The sequence below is a fragment of the Equus przewalskii genome, chromosome 5 (assembly GCF_037783145.1).
Source record: "Equus przewalskii isolate Varuska chromosome 5, EquPr2, whole genome shotgun sequence".
Taxonomy (NCBI): Eukaryota; Metazoa; Chordata; class Mammalia; order Perissodactyla; family Equidae; genus Equus; species Equus przewalskii.
This window is the reverse complement of record NC_091835.1, coordinates 83,935,894-83,941,893: the sequence shown is the minus strand read 5'-3', so window position 1 is coordinate 83,941,893 and position 6,000 is coordinate 83,935,894.

The following is a 6,000-nucleotide window of genomic DNA, read 5'->3' as shown; positions in this document are numbered from 1 at the left end:
AGTTCATGGCAAGTGCCTGGCACAAAATAGGTTCTTAGGAAACGTTTTTATAGACCTAATAAATGGAAAACATGCCAACTTGACACACAGCAGCCTGAAATAGGGAGGTTCTTTTTTAGACAGCTGTGAAGCTCGGGGGAGCAAGTCTGATCACAATGGCAGAATTTTTTTTTTTTTTAAAGATTTTATTTTTTCCTTTTTCTCCCCAAAGCCCCCCAGTACATAGTTGTATATTCTTCGTTGTGGGTCCTTCTAGTTGTAGCATGTGGGACGCTGCCTCAGCGTGGCTTGATGAGCAGTGCCATGTCCGTGCCCAGGACTCGAACCAACGAAACACTGGGCCGCCTGCAGCGGAGCGCACAGACTTAACCACTCGGCCACGGGGCCAGCCCCAACAATGGCAGAATTTTTTAAGCGGCAGCCATGTTTGAAAATAAACAAACAATTTACATGTCTATGGAGCAGAAAGGGTCATGGCCAGATAAACAAGTCTTCAAGTGATTAACAAGAACATCGTTTTCAGCACACACAAGACAACAATATAAAAATCCATATGATTATTAATCTGTAATTTTTTCATGGCAAAACCCATCATCAAGTGAAAATTTAACTGCATTTCTCTGTGCTTAAAATTCTTCCTTGGGTTGTCAGGCATATCAAAGTCCACAGCTCAGCCCTAAATGTCCTTCATGACTTGATCAATGTCTTTACCTGTAGCTCGGTCTCTGCATTCACTCCTCTGGCTGGCTTCATCTCAGTCGTACCAAGTTCCTTAAAGCATTCACACGTTCTGCAATTTTACATCTTCTGCCTCTTCCACACAGCGTCCTTTCTCCCTGAACTGCCCTTTACCCTTCTTTATTGTTTAGCATTAATTTAAAGCCTCACCTCTTCTTGCAATGCTTGCCTGACCCCATGAACCTGGTTAAGGGTCCCTCGTCCTTCCTCAAAGCAGAACCCCAGATTCACCTGAGCATCTATTTCGTTTTCATTGTTGATTGCATTTTCTTTCTTCTACCTGACCACAAGCTCCTTGAGGACACAGATCACATCTTGCTTTCTAACCATGTCACCCAGCATAGTGACTGGCACAGTGCAGGAGCTTAATGATTATTTTTTGAATTATGAATATCAGTCATGTCCCTAGATGACACCTGGGTGTAAAGGAGATAAGGATAAAATGACTATTTGTCCCTGGGGGCAGGGGCGTCTTTCCAGGAGATGCAGTAGTTTATCTCCTAGCCTCTGTTAGTCACTCTGGTAGAGACAGTGGTATTCACCAAATTACACTTCGCAGCCTCACTCGCAGCTTGGCTGGTCACGTGATGAGTTGCGGTGAATGGAATAGATGCAGAAGTGCTGTAAGCCACTTTTCAGCACGGCTGAGAAAAATCTCCACGTGCCATCCTCCATTCTCATTGTCGTCCCCCTGTCTGCTGTTGGATGATGCCCGGGTGACTCTGAAACCTCAATACAGTGGAGTCACATGATGCAAGTAGCCTGAGTTGCTTGGCCACTGCTTGGGTGAAAGTCAATATAGGGCCACCCAATTAGAAATGTCCACACTGGATGTTAAATCGCTGAGATTTGGGAGCTACTTATTAAAGGAGCTTATGTCATTTCTCATGACTAATAAAGTCAAATAATTCTATTTGCACCCATGTTGCTCTTATACAATATTCTACAGACTTCTGAAAATGAAACTTTTAAGGCCTTAAGGGAGACTCATTCAATTAAGAGGCACTTACTAAATCTTCTCACTGCAATGTATTCACAAAAGAGAAATTGGAAGTTCCAAGAAAACCGTTTCAGAATTGAGCAGGTGGGCTGCGTGCCCAAGGGCCCCTGGGACGTCCTGCATGTGTGGTACCTAGGTGCACCTGCAGAGCGGTTTGAGCCAGCCCTCACCTTACCCTAAGGGCCTGCCTATCTACAGAGTCAGCAGAAATGTAGCTCACCAGGCTCTTTTAGTGACAGCTAGGGAGAAAAAATTAAGACCAAAAAGATTGTAATTTAAATGAATCCTGAGGCATTTGTGGGGGAAAATCGAAGATAAAGTGTGTGTGGCGCGGGGCAGGGGGGACTCCCCTTGGAATATTGCACAAAGAAGGGCCCTTCTTCTCATTTCTTTTACCCCTTTCCTGATCCTTCCTCCTCCATCTTCTCTTTTCCTCCCAGCAGGTGATGGCGTTTCTGCCATTAAAGTCACACTCTGCCTGTTGAAGTAGCCGCCAAAGGGAAACCCCAGAGACGGGTTCCCATAAAGGAGAAAGTGGAGAGAACCAGCCAGTGAGTGTGTGCACTCATATAAGCAAGACAACCTATGCCATTGGCTTCAGGTAGCATTACCCAAGGGATGACTTTCCTGCGACACTGTTGAGGACGTTCGATTCAACTCTATTTCATTTGTGTAGGATCTTAGAATGTGACAAAACAGGATTATGTAAAGCTGAATAGTATTGCGGGATCTTAGAAATCACCAGGTATGCTCAGACCCACGACTCGGTATCACTAGAGCCCCAAACAGAGGCATCACTCAATTCTCAAGTGTTCATCTCAAAAGGTGAATGCAGAGGACGTCTCTTGGGGCGACCTCCCGGTTCTCTGTGATTCTCTCCTGTTGAGGGACGGCTCTGTGGCTGCCGTGGAGATGCACTACTCAGATCGCCCATCGAGAGGGTGTGACTGAGGATGGCCCAGCTTCTGCACTCCGAGTCCTCCACGACATTCAGACCCAAGGCCACCTTCCCGTGGCTGCTCTCAGTCGACGACTGGTATGGCAGGGATGTTAAGGCAGGTTCCTCCTTGCAAGGTTGCAAGAATTTTCTGATTCTTGACTTATTCTCAAGGATTTATGCCCATTGGCTTGGCCAAAATTTTCCTAACGCTGGGGTCTCAGATTCTGCGATCTAGCCTTGCTTCCTTCCTTCTCTCCTCAGAGGAGTTAGGCCTGCATCACGGTGTTCTCTACTCCTCCGCTTTGCCCTGCACAGGTGTTTCCTCAGTAAGTGTCTTGCGTGTCTAGTGCTGTCTTGACATCTGCTTCTTAGAGGGCCCACACCAATGCTAGGTCAAATCACCCGGTGGGTGGGCATCCAAGAACTGAGTCCGTGCTCTAAGGCCTGCCACGATTGCCACGGTACCTGATCCACGTGGGACTGTGCATACTCAGTTCCAGGAGTTTGGGGCATAGGTATCAGAGGCCTGAGGACTGGAGTCCGTGGAGTGCAGGCATATTCAAGAGCTCCTTGAAGAAAAAGTCCACGGGCTTAGAACGTTGATATCCCTGAAGCTGCCTTCATACCTTCTTCTCCAATAGTTTTGGTTTTTTTCTTTTTCTTCATCTCTTTGTAATACTCCACTTTCCTTCCACTGGATTCTCTCATTTTCCTTTCACTTATGCTGATCGGAGTCGATTTCATTATTTGCAACTAGACAAATGTGAATGACGGTGGCGAGGCACCACCCAGATTCTTCGTGAGTCTTTTATGGTGCTGCAAACTCTGTCCAGATCCTTCCCTAATCCACTCGTGTCTCAGGCCTCTGATGGCATCTCTGCGGTATTGAGTTTTGTCCTCTGCATGTAGGCTTTATTTTTAAACTGTGAAAAATCTTTATTTTTCCAGGGTATTGAGCATAAATCTAAAACTCCCAAAGTAAAGTTAAAAAAAAAAACGTGACTCACAGAAAGGACATTTTAATAGTTAGAAGTTATGGGAAAGGATTTGTCGAGCATCATTTTCTCAGTCTCACACACAAAGAGAAGGTGCTCAGAAACCATAAAAGGGAAATCTTGTCCACCACTGGCACCTAGTGAGGAGGCTCAGAGAGCAAGATTACCTAAAGCAAGATATTAATTTCTTTCTGCATCTTAGAGAGGTTTTCACCTTTGAATGTTGAATTGATAATAAAACAGAAAAGATCTTAGATAATGGGAAAGAAAAAAAAAACACTGCAAGGAGACACAAAATGAAGCAGAAACAGAAGAAGATGCCTTCCAGATTATGTTCTTTAAAAACACTTTGCACCCACCCGCAGCCCTCTGTCTGCATATTTCTAAATGCCCCTGAGGCACATCTATGTGGACTGACCTCCCCAAAGTGCGAGTGACAAAATGGCACCAAATCACATCACTTGTTCATTGTTAACCTGGGAATCAGAATCAGAGCTGAGACTGGAACCCAGAGTTCTGGAAACTGCTTGCAACATGCATGTGATAAAACAGGCCCCACCACCTCTGGCAGTACATCTGCGGACATGTTTTCAGTTTTATGAGAAAAGTTTGCATTTCTTCACTTGTTTTTCTGAGTGATTCAGAAACACATGGCAGTACTTTTAAGGACTGTTTTTAAAGGCTCCAGAAATCTTTTTTTCTTTCCCTTTATTTTTAGTGGAATAGCAGTCCATTGACCATACTTAATGGGAATAAAGTAAAAAATGTTATAAGGATAATATATGCTCGGAGACATGGACATTTTGTCAAATAAAAGGATGTGGTTTAGATTTTCCATCAAAAGAATTAAGTGATAAGCTCAGAATCTCTCTGGCCTCACGAGTTCCCTCAGGGGTTCACAAATATGTTTTCAAACACCAGACAAGCTCATCATCCCTGTTCTGAGCCACAGAGTCTAGATATACACATTATTACATGAGTATGGAGCCCCCGAACTCTCCTGGGTAATTTCAGAAGCTTTTCATTTGGTTTGGAAACAGAGAGGAAGACGGTGATTAGTCATCATCTGCTTAATCTCCAGTGACAGAATTAAAGAGTTTTATTTCTGGCCTGACTTACTTCTGTCTTAATCTTCTTGGAAGCAGAGAAAAGATGGCAGCTGTGCTGTGGAACATTCCTTCCTGCATATTCTCAGCAGAGACTGAAGCATGCCTTTCCCTCAGAGCCCCTGCGACATCTTTTCCTCCGCAGAGGATCCAGAGCAAGATGAGGTCGCTGTCTCATCTACATGTAGCTGGTATGTCAGCCTCAACTCTACCCGGACTCCGAAAATTACTTCCTATTGACAGATAACGTCTAAGTCACAAAGGCTCCCTCACCCACCTGCTTGATCATGGGAAGTCCAAACTTTTACCTGTTCCTCTTTCTGGTGAATTCTGGCAGTCTCCAGGGGATGCTTCTGTGTATTAAAAATTCAACTTGGCTTGTGCTTGCCATTCACTAACGCTGGATGCTGATTTCTTCTCTCCTGATGGGTCCACAGCTCAGTTAGCAGCTCATCTCTTCCTGCCAATGGGCTCCATGTCTTCTCCTCCCAATATTCTGTTAACGATTCCCTGAGCAAAAACAAAATCTTCCCGGGACAAGCAATAATTTATGATCCATTTATAGGGCGGTCTAAATCCAGATAGGGAAGAGATACGTCTACACACGGTAACAAATGAGCCAACAGGTAGAGTCTTCTTAAGAGCTGTACGCTATGGGATTTACTGACTCAGTTCTGGCTACAACTCCATGAGTCACATGCTCTTACTAACACCAATTTATAGACGAACAAACTGAGGCACAGAGAAGGTAAAAAACCAGACAAACTGTTACAGTCACAGCACTTAGTAAGAGGTGGAGCCGGGGTGTGAGCATAGGCAGTCCAGGGGAAAAGCCAGGGCTCCTTGCAGGACGCTGTGTCTCTCGTCCATCTCCAGCTAAGAAAACACAGTGTGCAAAGACATGCCTCTGTTCATTGTTAAACTAACATTCTGCATTATCTTTTCAAAGCTTTTGGCTTGTTGGAGCTCAAACTTCTCCATTCCAGAATCTTTACTCTGTGTTTGCATATCTAACAGAAACCCACAGGGACAGTCTGCCCCAGAGACAGTCTCCAGCTCTTCATGAAACGTCAACCACTCTGCTCAGGATTCTGAAACTACAAGGCTTTGCTTTTATTGCCTTGCTCTTGTGTAGTCGTGTTTGTTTCTCAGCCTCTGCCCTCTCCAAAGAAACAAGGTGAGCGACTTTTCCCTGTGCTAGAGAAGCCGTTCCTCTGTGAG